Consider the following 14,953-nt stretch of genomic DNA (forward strand, 5'->3'; position numbering starts at 1 on the left):
GGCAAGAACACTGGAGTAGGTTGCCATTTCCTTCTCCAATGCGTGAATGTGAAAAGTGAAAGTGAAGTCGCTCAGTCGTGTCCGATTAGTATCGACCCCATGGACTGCAGCCTTCCAGGCTCCTCCCTCCATGGGACCTTCCAGGCAAGAGTACTGGAATGGGGTGCCATTGCCTTCTCCAGCTTCCCAGGTAGCTTAGTGGTAAGGAATCTGCCTGTCAATGCAGGAGACACAGGTTTGATCCCTGGGTTTTGAAGATCCCCTGGAGAAGGAAATGGCATCCCACTCCAGTATTCTTGCCTGAGAAATCCCAGAGACAGAGGAGCCTGACAGGGTGTGGTCCATTGGTGAGCAAAAGATTCAGACATGACTTAGCGAGTGAACAAAAAAAGGAAGGGATGTGAAACTATATATATATACACATATATGTATATATATATATGGGGGTTGGGGGGAAGTGTGGCTAGGGGGGACTCTGGAAGAAGCAGAGAACCGCTATCAACCAACAGAGAAGGGAGGAGGGAACAAACAGGGCAGAAAGCAGTCATCAGGGAGCAATGATTACGATCAGAATTCTGAGATTTGCAGTAATAGAAGCAGGTAGTGAAAATTCATTTTGGGGGGAATCTGGGGGCATTGTTTGCTTATTTCTCATCACCTGTGTACACATAAAATAGAGACTGGAGTAAATGTCTCCATTTGAGTTTTTAAGCTAATGGGGGCCAGAGAAAGTGACTATTTCTTTATTTTGCCCCTAGTAGCATATAACTCAATGACTAACCCCATAAATAGCTTTTAATTGATCAATTCTGTAAGATATAGCCCTGTTTTTGTGCTGGTAATAGTGGCAGAAAATGAGTTTTCATGAATCTCCTTATTATTTTTAAAAAATGCCTTTAAGTCATTATAAAAAGTTAATAAATGTTTATCATTAAAGAGAAAATATAAGAAAAATTAGATCACCCTCTTTATACAATCCAGAGAAAAATCACTGTTAATATTTTAGCTTATTTTCACTTTGTACAAAGTTTAAATTCTACTGTCTATAACTTTCTATCTTGTTTAACCTAATATTAAACTATATTTATATCATTAAATTTTCTTTGAAAACATGACTCTAACGGCTGCATAAGATTATATCTAATGAATCTACCATCATATATCTGTAATTGTTTTTCTGGGTTTTGTCATTTATACTGTTTTTAATTTTTTGTTTTTATGGGATAAACTCTGATTACTTGTTTAGGATTAATTTCCATCAGTGGGATTACTGGATGAAATCATTGTCAACTAGCTTTCTAGAAAAGTTCTGCTACTTTGCCATTCCATATGGAAACTTTCTGGTATTTATGTATTACCTAGTGAAATCAACCAAATTTAAGTAAAAACATGTGTTTTAATTAACATTATTAATGGTTTAAATTTTGGAATATAATTATTAACCAAAACAGTATGCTATTCACATAAAAACAGACACATAGATCAATGGAGCAGAATAAAGAGCCCAGGAATAAACTCATGCAAATATGCTTCATATATTTAAGACAAAGGAGCCAAGAATATGGAAAAAAGACAGTCTCTTCAATAGATGCTGTTGTAAAAACTGGACAGCCATGTGCAAAATAATGAAACTGGACCCCTATCTTATACAAAAGAATTAACTCAAAATGGATTAAAGACTTGAATGAAAGACCTGAAACCATAAAACTCTTAGAAGAAAACATTGGCAATAAGCTCCTTGACATTGGTCTGGGTGATGAAAATTTTTTAGATTTGACACCAAAAGCAAAGGGAACAAAAGCAAAAAAATAAAACCAAAAATCAAGCAGGACTACGTCAAACTAAGAAGCTCCTACACTGCAAAGAAAACCGTCAACAAAATGAAAAGGTAACATACCAAATGGGAGAAAATATTTGCTAGTCGTATATCTTATAAGAGATTAATATCCAAAATGTATAAAGAACTCATACAATTCAATGGCAAACAACCTGATTTTTAAAATGAGCAGAAGATCTGAACAGACCTTTTTCCAAAAAAGACATACAGATGGCCACAAGGTACATTCTTATGTATTTCAGGTACATTTCAGGTGTTCAAAATCGCTAATCATCAAGGAAATGCAAATCAAAACCAAAATGAAATATCATTTCACACTTATCAGAATAACTTGTTACCAAGTCTTGTCACCCTTGTTACCAAAAAAAGGAAAGAAATGACAGATATCAGTGAAGATTTGGAGAAAAGGGAATGCTTGCATACTGTTGGTGGAAATATAAATTGGTTTAGCCCCTATGGAAAAGGGTATAGAGTTTCCTCACAAAATTAAACATAGAAATATATGATCCAGAAATTTCACTTCTCAGTATTTATCCAAAGAAAATGAAATCACTAGCTTGAAAGGATACATGCACCCTCCTCCACCATATTCACTGCAGCATTATTTACAGTAGTCAAGATATGGAAGCATCATAAGTGTCCATGGATGGGAGGAAGAAAATGTTAGAGGAGGAGGCAACCCACTCCAGTATTCTTGCCTGGAGAATCCCATGGACAGAAAAGCCTGGCAGGCTACAGTCCACAGGGTCTCAAAGAGATGGACATGACTGAAGCAACTGCCACGAGTGTGTGTGTGTGTGTGTGTGTGTGTGTGTGTTGGAATATTACTTGGCTATAAAAAAGAAGAAAATATTATCATTTGCAACAACATGGATGGACCTTGTGGGCATTATGGTCAATGAAATAAGTCAGACAGAGAAAGACAAGTACTGTATAATCTCACTTATAATGGGAATTTAAAACAAAAAGTCAACTCACAGATATAAAGAAATTGGTGGTTGCCAGATGTAGAAGGTGGGTATGGGTGGAATGGGTGAAGGAGGCCAAAAGGTTTAAACTTCCAGTTATAAATTAAATTAACACTGAGGGTATAATGTATAGTAGGGGTTATGCTTCTGAAAATCACTACATTTGGAGTCATATAATCTATTTCATTGATCTAGTTATAAATTCTTATGCTTTATTAAACTCCTGCTTACTAGGACAGCAATTCTAATTATATTCAATGAGCGTGTTAATTTTTAAGGCATTTACATTTCCTTCATATTTAGATTTAATATCTTTATATGTCTTCCAGTAATATTGTATGCTTTTCTTCATATAGGTTATAACTTGAAACTTTATCCTATTAGGTCTTCATTCATTTTTGCCAGAATCCAAGTTTCACTCACTCTTGCCTTTTACACCTTCTCCCATCTAGCTAGGCTCAGTGATTTCAGTAATTTAATGTAAGGCAGCATAGTATAACTGCCTGCTCTCAAACTTTAGTGTGCATCAAATCATCTGAAGAGCCTGTTAAAACACAGATGTTCTGATTTAGTAGTTCTAGAACTGGGTCTAAGAATTTGCATTTCTAACAAGTCCTCAGGTGATGCTAATACTGCTGGTCCAGAGATTACACTTTGAGAACCACTGTTTAGACCAATGCTTCTCAAGGCATTTGTATGCTTTAACATGCATACAAGTTTTCCAAACACCTTGTTAAATGCAGATTGGTTCTGATTTAGTAGATCTTCAACAGGACTGTGTGATTATGCACTTCTAACAAGCTCCCAGATAATTCTCTTTCTGCTGGTTCACATATCATATTTTGGGTATCAAGGGAATAGAATGAAGAGTGTGGACTTTGAATTCAGGGAGAATTGAGCTTTTGTTGGTGGTGGGTTTTTTTGCCACATGGTATGTGTGAGACCTTAGTTCCCTGACCCAGGATGAAACTTGTGGCCCCTGCATTGGAAGCAGAGTCTGAACCACTGGATCACCAGGGAAGGCCAAATATTTTTGTGTTTTTTTCAGAACTGAGTTTGAATGCTGGTGTATATGTACTAATGGAAGACCTTGAAAAGAAGTTCTTTTTCTTCAGTTCAGTCGCTCAGTCGTGTCCTACTCTTTGCAACCCCATGGCGGGCAGCACACCAGGCCTCCCTGTCCCTCACCAACTCCCAGAGTTTACTCAAACTCATGTCCATTGAGTCAGTGATGCCATCCAGCCTTCTCATCCTCTATTGTCCCCTTCTCCTCCTGCCTTCAATCCTTCCCAGCATCAGGGTCTTTTCAAATGAGTCAGTTCTTCCCATCAAGTGGCCAAAGTATTTGAGTTTCAGCTTCAGCATCAGTCCTTCCAATAAATGCTGCTGCTGCTGCTAAGTCACTTCAGCTGTGTCCAACTCTGTGTGACCCCATAGATGGCAGCCCACCAGGATCCCCCATCCCTGGGATTCTCCAGGCAAGAACACTAGAGTGGGTTGCTATTTCCTTCTCCGATCCATGAAAGTGAAAAGTGAAAGAAGTCACTCAGTTGTGTCCGACTCTTCGTGACCCCATGGACTGCAGCCTACCAGGCTCCTCCGTCCATGGGATTTTCCAGGCAAGAGTACTGGAGTGGGGTGCCATCGCCTGCTCCGTTCCAATGAATATTCAGGACTGATTTCCTTTATGATGAACTCGTTGGATCTCCTTTTAGTCCAAGGACTCTCAAGAGTCCTCTCCAACAGCATAGTTCAAAAGCATCAATTCTTCAGTGCTCAGCTTTCTTTATAGTCCAACTCTCACATTCATACATGACTACTGGAAAAACCATAGCTTTGACTAGATGGACCTTTGCTGGCAAAGGTCCTTTGCTTTTAAATATGCTGTCTAGGTTTGTCATAGCTTTTTTTCCAAGGAGCAAGTGTCATTTGATTTTATGGCTGCAGTCACCATCTGCAGTGATTTTGGAGCCCTTCCAAAAAATAAAGTCTCTCACTGTTTTCGCATCTATTTGCCATGAAGTGATGGGACCAGATCCATGATCTCAGTTTTCTGAATGTTGAGCTTTAAGCCAACTTTTTCACTTTCCTCTTTCACTTTCATCAAGAGGCTTTTGAGTTCCTCTTCATTTTCTGCCATAAGGCTGGTGTCATCTGCATATCTGAGGTTATTGATATTTCTCCCAGCAATCTTGATTCCAGCTTGTGCTTCCTCCAGCCCAGAGTTTCTCATGATGTGCTCTGCATATAAGTTAAATAAGTAGGGTGACAATATACAGCCTTGACATACTCTTTTCCCTATTTGGAACCAGTCTGTTGTTTCATGTCCAGTTTTAACTGTTGCTTCCTGACCTGAATACAGATTTCTCAAGAGGTAGGTCAGGTGGTCTGATATTCCCATCTCTTTAAGAATTCTCCACAGTTTGTTGTGGTCCACACAGTCAGAGGCTTTGGCATAGTCAATAAAGCAGAAGCAGATGTTTTTCTGGACCTTTCTTGCTTTTTCAATGATCCAGCAGATGTTGGCAATTTGATCTCTGGTTCCTCTGCCTTTTCTAGATCCAGCTTGAACATCTGAAAGTTCACGGTTCACATACTGTTGAAGCCTGGTTTGGAGAATTTTGAGCATTACTTTACTAGCATGTGAGATGAGTGCAATTGTGTGGTAGTTTGAACATTTGGCATTGCCTTTCTTTGGGATTGGAATTAAAACTGACCTTTTCCAGTCCTGTGGCCATTGCTCAGTTTTCCAAATTTGCTGGCATATTGAGTGCAGCACTTTTACAGCATCATCTTTTAGGATTTGAAATAACTCAACTAGGATTCCATCACCTCCACTAGCTTTGTTCATAGTGATGCTTCCTAAGGCCCACTTGACTTCACATTCCAGGATGTCTGGCTCTAGGTCAGTGATCACACCATTGTGATTATCTGGGTCATGAAGATCTTTTTTGTACAGTTCTTCTGTGTATTGTTGCCACCTCTTCTTAATATCTTTTGCTTCTGTTAGGTCCATACCATTTCTGTCCTTTATTGTGCCCATCTTTGCATGAAATATTCCCTTAGTATCTCTAATTTTCTTGAAGAGATCTCTAGACTTTCCCATTCTATTATTTTCCTCTATTTCTTTGCACTGATCACTGAGGAAGGTTTTCTTATCTCTCCTTGCTATTCTTTGGAACTCTGTATTCAAATGGGTATTTCTTTCCTTTTTTCCTTTGCCTTTCACTTCTCTTCCATTCACAGCCATTTGTAAGGCCTCCTCAGACAACCATTTTGCCTTTTTGCATTTCTTTTCCTTGTTAATGGTCTTGATCCCGGCCTCCTGTACAATGTCATGAACCTCCATCCATAGTTATTCAGGCACTCTGTCTATCAGATCTAATCCCTTGAATTTATTTGTCACTTCCACTGTATAATCATAAGGGATTTGATTTAGGTCATACCTGAATGGTCTAGTGGTTTTCCCTACTTTCTTCAATTTAAGTCTGAATTTGGCAATTAGGAGTTCATGGTCTGAGCCACAGTCAGCTCCCGGTCTTGTTTTTGCTGACTGTATAGAGCTTCTCCATCTTTGGCTGCAAAGAATATAATCAATCTGATTTCAGTGTTGACTATCTGGTGATGTCCATGCGTAGTTTTTGTTTTTTTTTTTAGTAAAATTTTGTTGTTGTTCAGTTGCTAAGTCGTATCCTACTTTTTATGACCCCATGGACTGCAGCATGCCAAGCTCCTCTGTCCTCCACTATCTCCCAGAGTTTGCTCAAATTCATTAGTAAAATACTTTATATGAAATCAAGAACAATAAAATTATTTTATGAAATTAACTGCCTGGCACATAATAAGTACTTAATACAAAGTTGTTCTCTGTCTCATATCTAAGAAATATATCTGCCCTATAGAGTTTTTAGTACCAGAGTCAAACCAAAGTCCTAGAGCTTTTGTTTACAGATTAATCACAGATACCTTCACTTGAATCTCAGTAGTATTACTCTGTGTTCTCTAGATGTTCTTGGTATTCTGTGATGAAACTCGGGAAACAATTTCATCGTTCATTTTATTCATTCACGATGCACATGAACACATTTAAAAATTCTGCACTGAAGCAATCTGTATAATTTTGAGATTATATTTTTTGGTTGTAGAATTTCTATTTTTCTGTTGAGATTTCATATCTTTTCATTCACTGTGAGCTTATTTTCTCTTATAATCATTAACTTTGTTATAATGGCTACTTAACATTTTTAATTTATTGGAGCATAGTTGTTAATGGATTATTTATTTTTTTGTATTTAGCTGTGCTGGGTCTTCTTTGCTGCATGCAGCCTTTCTCCAGTTGCCACGAGTAGGGGCTACTCTCTAACGGTGGGCGGGCTTCTCATTGCAGTGGCTGTTGTTGTGGGGCACAGGCTCTAGGTTGTGTGGGCTTCAGTACTTGTGGCACACAGGCTTGGTTGCCCTGTGGCATGTGGGATCTTCCCAGATCGGGGATGGAACCAGCATCTCCCACATTGCAAGGCAGATTCTTAACCACTGGACCACCAAGAAAGCCTTAGAGTGTAGCTGATTTACAGTGTTGTGTTATTAATATTTCCAGATATACAGCAAAGTGAATCAGTTACACATAAACATATATCTACTCTCTTTTTTTTAAGTTTCTTTCCCCATATAGGCCTACTTTAAAATTACTGTCTGCAGTCCCATTATCTAGGTCATCTAGAGGGGCTGGTCTCTGTTGATTATCTTCTCTCTTGAGTAGGAATCACATTTCTTTGTGTGCTGAATTTTGGATTGCATCCTGGACATTGATAATAATACACTGTAGAAATCCTGAATTCTATTATCTTCCTTTAAAAAGTTTGTTTGTTTTTTTAGTAGAAAGATAATGTGGCTGAGCTCAAATTACAAACACTTATCTTTTCTGAGAAGGGAATCAACTGAAATCTCAGTATACTTCTTTTAGGGTTGATTGGAGTCTGTACCATACATGCACAGTACAAATATCTGACAGATTTGAGCAGAATTTATGCATAGAATGTGGGCTTTCCCCCTTTCTGGTTCTTTTTCTGAAATTCCTTCCATTTTCTAGCTGCTGTAGTCACCCAAACTGTGTCTTCTAGTTCTTCAACTCAGTAACACTGAGTTTTTATTTGAGTTTTAGCCACTCTGCTTGGGGCAGCTCCCAGTAGGGGCCTGCTTTATATGAAGGCAAACAGCTGTAAAAATGGGAAGTTCATCCCATGCCATTCCCTTGTTAATAGTGTTGGCCACATTCAGTATCTGGCTCCTGGGCCATCACTGGAAGTGGAATCTCGGTAATTTTCTTTAACCTAGCATTCCCTAAAGAGATTCTTCTTTTGGTAAAACCTTACGAGTATATCACAGGCCTTAGTATTTCATAGAACTTATTTGGGGAGATGCCATTCTAAGATTTTTATCCTGGGAGACTTAAAAAATGGTGATAAAATTAACAGATTAGATAGTTAAAAAGCAAAATGGGTTTTGAGGGAAAGATGATGAGAAAGGCATTAAAAATGCAATCTCTCAATATTCTCTAAGGGACGTTCAGTGGGAAGAGTGGTGGTTTTCCATGATAACGCTCTCAGAAATTATGGATGTACCCCAAAATTACTTAATTCTTCTAAATCTATTAGGCAGCTGAGATCTACAAATTTTTCTCAACCTTTCTCGAACCTGTTTATGTTGTCTACTATCATTTAAGGTCACAGTTAAAGAGAAAACAAGATGTTTGTTTGAGAGATTAAGGCCTGTAATTTTGCCTAAAGTCTTTGGGCCCAAATGCTGATAGCAGGCCATAATGGATTTATACAACTAAGTAAATAATACCAAATACCATATGGAATCTACACAATCAATATTCTTAAATACTGGGTTGGCCAGAAAGTTCATTTGAGTTTTTGTACACTCTTATGGAAAAACCTGAACAGACTTTCTGGACAACCAAATAATTACTTTTTTTCTAGCCTCTCATTGTATTAGAAACAGCGATTAATAATTTGATATTAGAATATGACATAGGATCATATAGTTGCAGCCTAACCTATTCCTGTTTTATTTTTTATTGTGATGGATATAAAAGTAATAAGATAAAACTAAGCCTTGATAGCTGCTGTTTAGAAAAATAAAACTTGGAGATAAAGTGCCTTTTTGATCACAGTAGAAGATTAAGTTATTTTCATTATGATTTTACTGTCAAGTAAATTTTATTGTATTCTCTTTCTCAGAAAATTGGCAAACCATGTGCCATAATGGAATGGTGAGGGAGGATCTCAAGCTTAGAAGCCAGACACCCTGGGGTTTAATAATTCTTCAGTGTTGTAAAAATTAAATTAGATAACATTTATGAAATATATACTGTATATAAAGTACCTAACATAATGCCTGACATTCAGTAAACTGTTGGTTTTCTTCTCCAATCTGGTTTTCTGGGACTGCAAAAAGGAAATTGATACCAAACATGGATAGGAATATTTTCCTATTATTATTTTAACTTTGGACAGGCAAAGGAATGAAAGAAATGAGTCTTTCTCTTGACAGATCAACAGCCTAGATCCCAAATGAAACCAAAATTAACAAAAGATGAACCTGATCTTCTAGCATTTTTAATCCAGTTTTTAATGTACTTCATGAGAATTGTTTTCCCACTTATACCTTTATTCCCAAAACTGTCAAAATATTAATAGAAACTTCCTACTTAAGTTATATTTATACAAGCACATAAAGGGCTTTTTAAAAAATTAAATTCGCTTTTGGTTGAATTAGATGGAATCTTTTAGAGGAAATAAATCATTCTTGTAACAGTGAGGAAGTTGACCTTGTGGACTCCTTCCTGAGAAGGATGTTTCTTAAGTCCTGGATCAGGACTGCAAGGCAAATCTTTTGGTGACTGCGAGACAAATTTGAGATCTGGAGACAATGAGCAGTTTCTCTCACATCCACACTCCACAGGCTCTCTATCTGGGTCCTAATTTGCTTTACCTTTGTCTTCATTCTTTGTCCTTGTTACATAGACTGATACATTTGAGATAAAAACCAATCCGAAGGTAGGAAGCCTTTAAAGATGAAAATGAAGGGGGACTTCCCTGGAGATCCAGCGGCTAAGATTCTGAGATCCCAATGCAGGGGGCCCAGGTCCCATCCCTGGTCGGGGAACTAGATCCCACACGCTGCAGCTGAAGATCCTACATGCTGCAACAAAAATGAAAGGTCTTGCGTACAACAACTAAGACCCAGTGGGGCCAAATAAATAAGTACATAAATATATATATATATTTTTAAAAAAGATGAAAATGAAGCTGTTCACTCTGGTCCATTGTGAAAGAGGTCCTTTGATTCTCATGTCACAAATGGAGCAGAATAAAAGATGGGATTAGTGGAATGAGATGGAAGAGGGGTGGAGGGCAGAAATGATGAGACAGATAGTGAGGTCCTTGGTTCCTCAGCCCACAGATCCTGACTATGTTTAGATATGGGTGCACAGACTTTCTAAAGATGGCTGGAGAAGTCACCTGCTAACTGCATTCTGCCTGTTGGATTTGGAAGGAATAGGCTTTACCCAATACCTCTTTTTTTGTTTGTTTTTGTTTTACTGCAGATACATGTGCCAGCCCCCAAGGAAACTGATGATAACCAATTGTCTATATGCTTTTGTTAGTGCCTCTTTCCTGCTGTGCTCGGCTACGTAATTACTGGAGCCCGTGCAAAAGCCGATTGTCAATGTGAGTAATTTCACATCCCATCCATTTAGTGAACAGCTGTGAAAGTTGATCTTGGTTCTGCGGTAAGACTGGAACCAGACACAGGCTACCAATGCCTTGGAAATAAATATGTGCCCATCATTGTTTGCATTAGGTGTTGCTGTAACTCAGCCTCCAGGGAAATGAACTCAAGTCTGGCTGTCTTTCTGGAGAAGTTCAGATGTATTCTCAGTTTGGTGAAGTAGGCTGTCAGTTTCATTTATTGTTAAATTTTTGTACTGGTTGTCAAGTGAGAGGTTGGCAGCCTCAAAGAACACAGTTCTCTGTCTTATCCACGGACAGGGGACATTGTAATTTGATACTTGCCAACAAAGAGGAATTCGTCCTTCCAATTCGGATTATTGTTGGTTTTGTTTTGTTTTTTTCATTACAGGCTGTTTATGGTTTCAAATGTTTTCTTAAAAGGACAGCAAAATTAGCCTTAAATAGTATTTCTTGGATTGCTTTTAACAATGGCAATAAGGCCAAAGCTTCTAGTCTTGACAGAAGTGGTTTCTTTACAACTTGCTTTTATTTTGCCAGAATAAGAAACTTAAAAATACGTTTTTGTTATAGCTAAAGACCATGTTTTATCTGGTATCTTCCACAAGGAGAGAACAACCTGCAACCTCCTGGATTCTCTTTAGCTTTGTGCTCCTGAGGCAAAAAGTAGGTTTGCTTCTTTATTTGTGTTTTGTAGAGGGCTTCTGCTTCAATTAGCACGTTTAACATAACAAGAATTTATATTGCCATAAGTTCTGCACTTCACTGCAAGGAATCACAGTTTTTAAATGAACTTTACTTACCAAGAGCTGTAATCAAGATGAAAATCTTTATCTTAAAAATTCACCTTGGAAACAGAGGCCAAAAAAAAAAAAAAAGGCCTAACTAGAAACTATTTTCCAACTCTTTTTTTCCCCTTGCAGGTGACACTGGCTCCACTTTGATCTACAGACATGATATCATCTACAGGGTGCACCCAGCGCCAAACTACTGCATTCTTTTGACCAAAACAGTGGTTTTGTGCAGCCTTACAGATGCAGGCTGAATAGCTTCAGAGTTGGCCTGTGTCTTCACAAACAGGTCAGAGCAGATTTGAGTTACACAACCCCTGCAGACAGAGCTGCTTTCCCCGTAGCCAGCTGGCGAGTTTACATTTGTCAATTACTTCCTTCAGGGCCTGGCTCAAGATTAATTTCCTCCAAGACTCCCTCTTTCACGAATTTACCTCACTCAGCCATTCCCTTCCACCGCATCTGCTGATTACTCATCTGATGCTCTTTGTTCTGCTCTGCCACGCACTGTTATGTTTTACCTCGTGATCATTCTCTAGATTTTTACTTTATCCTTCGGCTAAATTAAAACTGCCTTGAAAGTAGGGCCTGTCTACTTCTTTTGTGTACTTCTATAGCACATAAGTATAGTGCGATAGGTACATAGCTTCTTCATAAAAGAGGAATGCTTTGTGGTTATTGTCTTGGGGCTGGGATCCTGCCTTTGCTTTCTGTGCCTGAAAACCAGACTCGCCGCTTCCACTCCATGTGATGTCCCCAGTCTGCTCTGGTGATGGTATGCTGCCCTGCTATATTCTTCTCTGCTCTGACCCCAGAAATCGGTCACAAGTTTCTCTCCTAACATCCCATGGATTTGATTTTCCCAAAGGTTGCTGCTGCTGCTAAGTTGCTTCAGTCGTGTCTGACTCTGTGCGAACCCAAAGGTTAGATTTTCCATAATCAAGATAGTAAGGGTAGGGAGGCACAGAAAAGAGATCTGCAAAGAATGATATTAAGTGGATAGTAGAGGATCCAAGAAGGAATAGAAGGGGACTTGCTTGGTGGCCCAGTGGCTAAGACTCCAGGCTCCCAATGCAGGGAACTCAGGTTTGATCCCTGGTCAGGGAGCTGGATCCTGCAGGCTGAAACTAGGAGCCCACATGGCCACAACTGAAAAAGACCCCACATTCCTCAACGAAGATCTTGCACTTGGCAATGAAGATCCCGTGTGCCACAATTAAGACCCGGAGCAGCCAAATAAATAATTTTTTTAAACTTATTAGCTTTAAAAAGAAGAAGGTGGCAGCATAGGAGGGGCTTCCCTGATGACTCAGTGGTAAAATATCCGCCTGCCAATGCAGGAGACATGGGTTCGATCCTGGGTCTGTGAAGATTCCCCATGCCACGGAGCAACTGAGCCCATGCCCACAACTACTGAGCCTGAGCTCTGCCACAAGAGAAGACACTGCAATGAGAAGCTGTCATATCGCAACTAGAGAAAAGCCCTAACAGCAACAACCAAAAATAAATAAATAACAATAATACACACACACACACACACACACACATATATATAAAGAAAGGAGGCACGGGAGCAAACCTGTAAGTTTTGGAGAGACTGGTGGGAAGAATAGGTAGCTGGGATAAGACACAGCAAAGAGCTTAAACTCTTCGAAGGCAGCTTGGATTGGGGAGGAGCTGGGGAAATTTAAAGCAAAAGTGTTCTGAATCAATGCTGATTTGAAGACTAGAGTTGGACACAACTGAGCGACTGAACTGAACTGAGATAAAGATGCTAAGGCCTCACACATGCTGAGGGGATAGGTGACCATGTGCAGGGGTAAATATGAAGCCACAGGATAAACAAGGCACTTTTCCTGGAATGTCTATTTTACTAAGCAATTGTTGAAATTGTTCCATCTCAAATGAACTAGCTTAAACAAACTACCTGCCTTTTATTGGCAGGACTCACTTATTTGGAAAGCCCATGCAACTTCAGGTACGGCTGGATATACAGGTGCTCCAGTGATGTTGTCAGAACTCTCTCCATCTATCTGCTCTGCTTGCCCCCTTCTGTATGGAGGCTTTCTCCAACTTACACTTAAGCTGACTGTTGGCAACTCAGATCCTTATTTACCTTACTTAGCCAGTCACAAGAAGGAAAAGAACTTCTTTTTCCTTATATCCATACACCTATGAAAAGACGGGGCTTCCTTGGTGGCTCAGATAGTAATGAATCTGCCCACAATGTGGGAGACCCTGCTTTGATCCCTGAGTTGGGAAGATCCCCTAGAGAAGGGAATGGCTACCCATTCCAATATTCTTGCCTGGAGAATCCCATGCACAGAGGAGCCTAGCAGGTTACAGTCCATGGGGTCACAAACAGTTGGACACTATTTGAACGAATAACACTTTCACTTATGAAGACACTGCAATTGTTCTTTGCTTGAGATATGTGCTGTGTCAGTGGGGTGCCATGATCAGTACAGAATTGGTACCCTTCCCTGGTCCATGCCAGCAGCTCAGCCCTGTGACTAGGGATCAAAGCCATTATGAACAATACACCCCCAGCAATGATGCAGTAGGTGGACAGTGATTTCCCTCAGGAAATGATGTTGGCAGACAAAACCATCATGTCCACTACATGCAGTGTTAAATAATTTAAAACATTTTATATTCAAATAAACCCACTTTGGGCTACCAGCAGGGTTGAGGGCACATGGTTTAACTTTTTCTGTTGGTATTGGAACTGATGAAAACGTTTGAGGAGCACTGATCAATACACATGGCTTTTTAACGCCACAGCTACTGAGTTAGCTGTGACTGTCCTTATCACACTGGATGTTGTGCTTTTCAAATGGAAATCTGACACTGTATGTAGGTGTTGTAAAATTGCAGGGCCTGCATTTCCAATTTCATAGCATCAATCTCCTTGCTCCAAAGACTAGACAGACCTGGGGCTGTCAAGACTTGTGGGCAGCTTACAAAAAAAGCCAGTCATGGATATTGCCACCCATCTTCACCCCAGAGGAATGGATACAATAGAAAGTGATAGGAGGGATAAAAAACGACTGGAAAAGTCACAGGAAAAATGTGTATAAGTGTATATATGTGTGTGTATATATATATATATATATATATATGTATATTTAAAAAAAAGACCAGCATGGGGAAGCACATGGAGTCCTACTACTCCCATCTAACCTGCACATTCTTGACCCACCTGGCACCCAGCCTACCACGATTTCATGCTCCCCAAATTGAGGCAGAACCCCAACAGTAGCAACAGACACATCAGTACCCCACCCTTATCCCCTTGCCTTATCACTCTGGTACAAGACGATTAGACTTCTGATCACCAGCTTTTGCATTTCCGTGTCTGAGAGTTTTTCTGGCCACTGCTAGTGTGGCTGGAAGTACCCAGATATTATACTCCTGTGGCAGCCTTCAGACAGAGTGACTGTCCAGAGGTGAAGAAATACCCCAGTTCCCTGTCCCTTGGATGGGATTACTCTGAGGAATGTTCAGCACTGGCTCTCAGCTCACCCAGTGTGATTGAGCTCCAGTTGTTCATAGTAGCTGACATGGGAGTGTGCATGCATGCTCAGTCATGTCCAA

The 14,953-nt window shown here is 39.6% G+C and overlaps 2 long non-coding RNA genes across 2 annotated transcripts in view; one reads left to right on the plus strand and one right to left on the minus strand.

The window, feature by feature from the left end:
* The window catches only part of LOC132343096 (uncharacterized), an 81,356-nt gene that overhangs the window by 13,249 nt on the left and 53,154 nt on the right, over positions 1-14,953 (minus strand). The window lies entirely within an intron of this gene.
* LOC101905592 (uncharacterized) lies at positions 10,356-11,941 on the plus strand. Its single transcript, XR_001494350.3, has 3 exons — positions 10,356-10,544; positions 11,139-11,231; positions 11,489-11,941. It is a non-coding gene; the product is annotated as an uncharacterized lncRNA (long non-coding RNA).

The sequence above is a fragment of the Bos taurus genome, chromosome 19 (genome assembly GCF_002263795.3).
Source record: "Bos taurus isolate L1 Dominette 01449 registration number 42190680 breed Hereford chromosome 19, ARS-UCD2.0, whole genome shotgun sequence".
NCBI classification, from domain to species: domain Eukaryota; kingdom Metazoa; phylum Chordata; class Mammalia; order Artiodactyla; family Bovidae; genus Bos; species Bos taurus.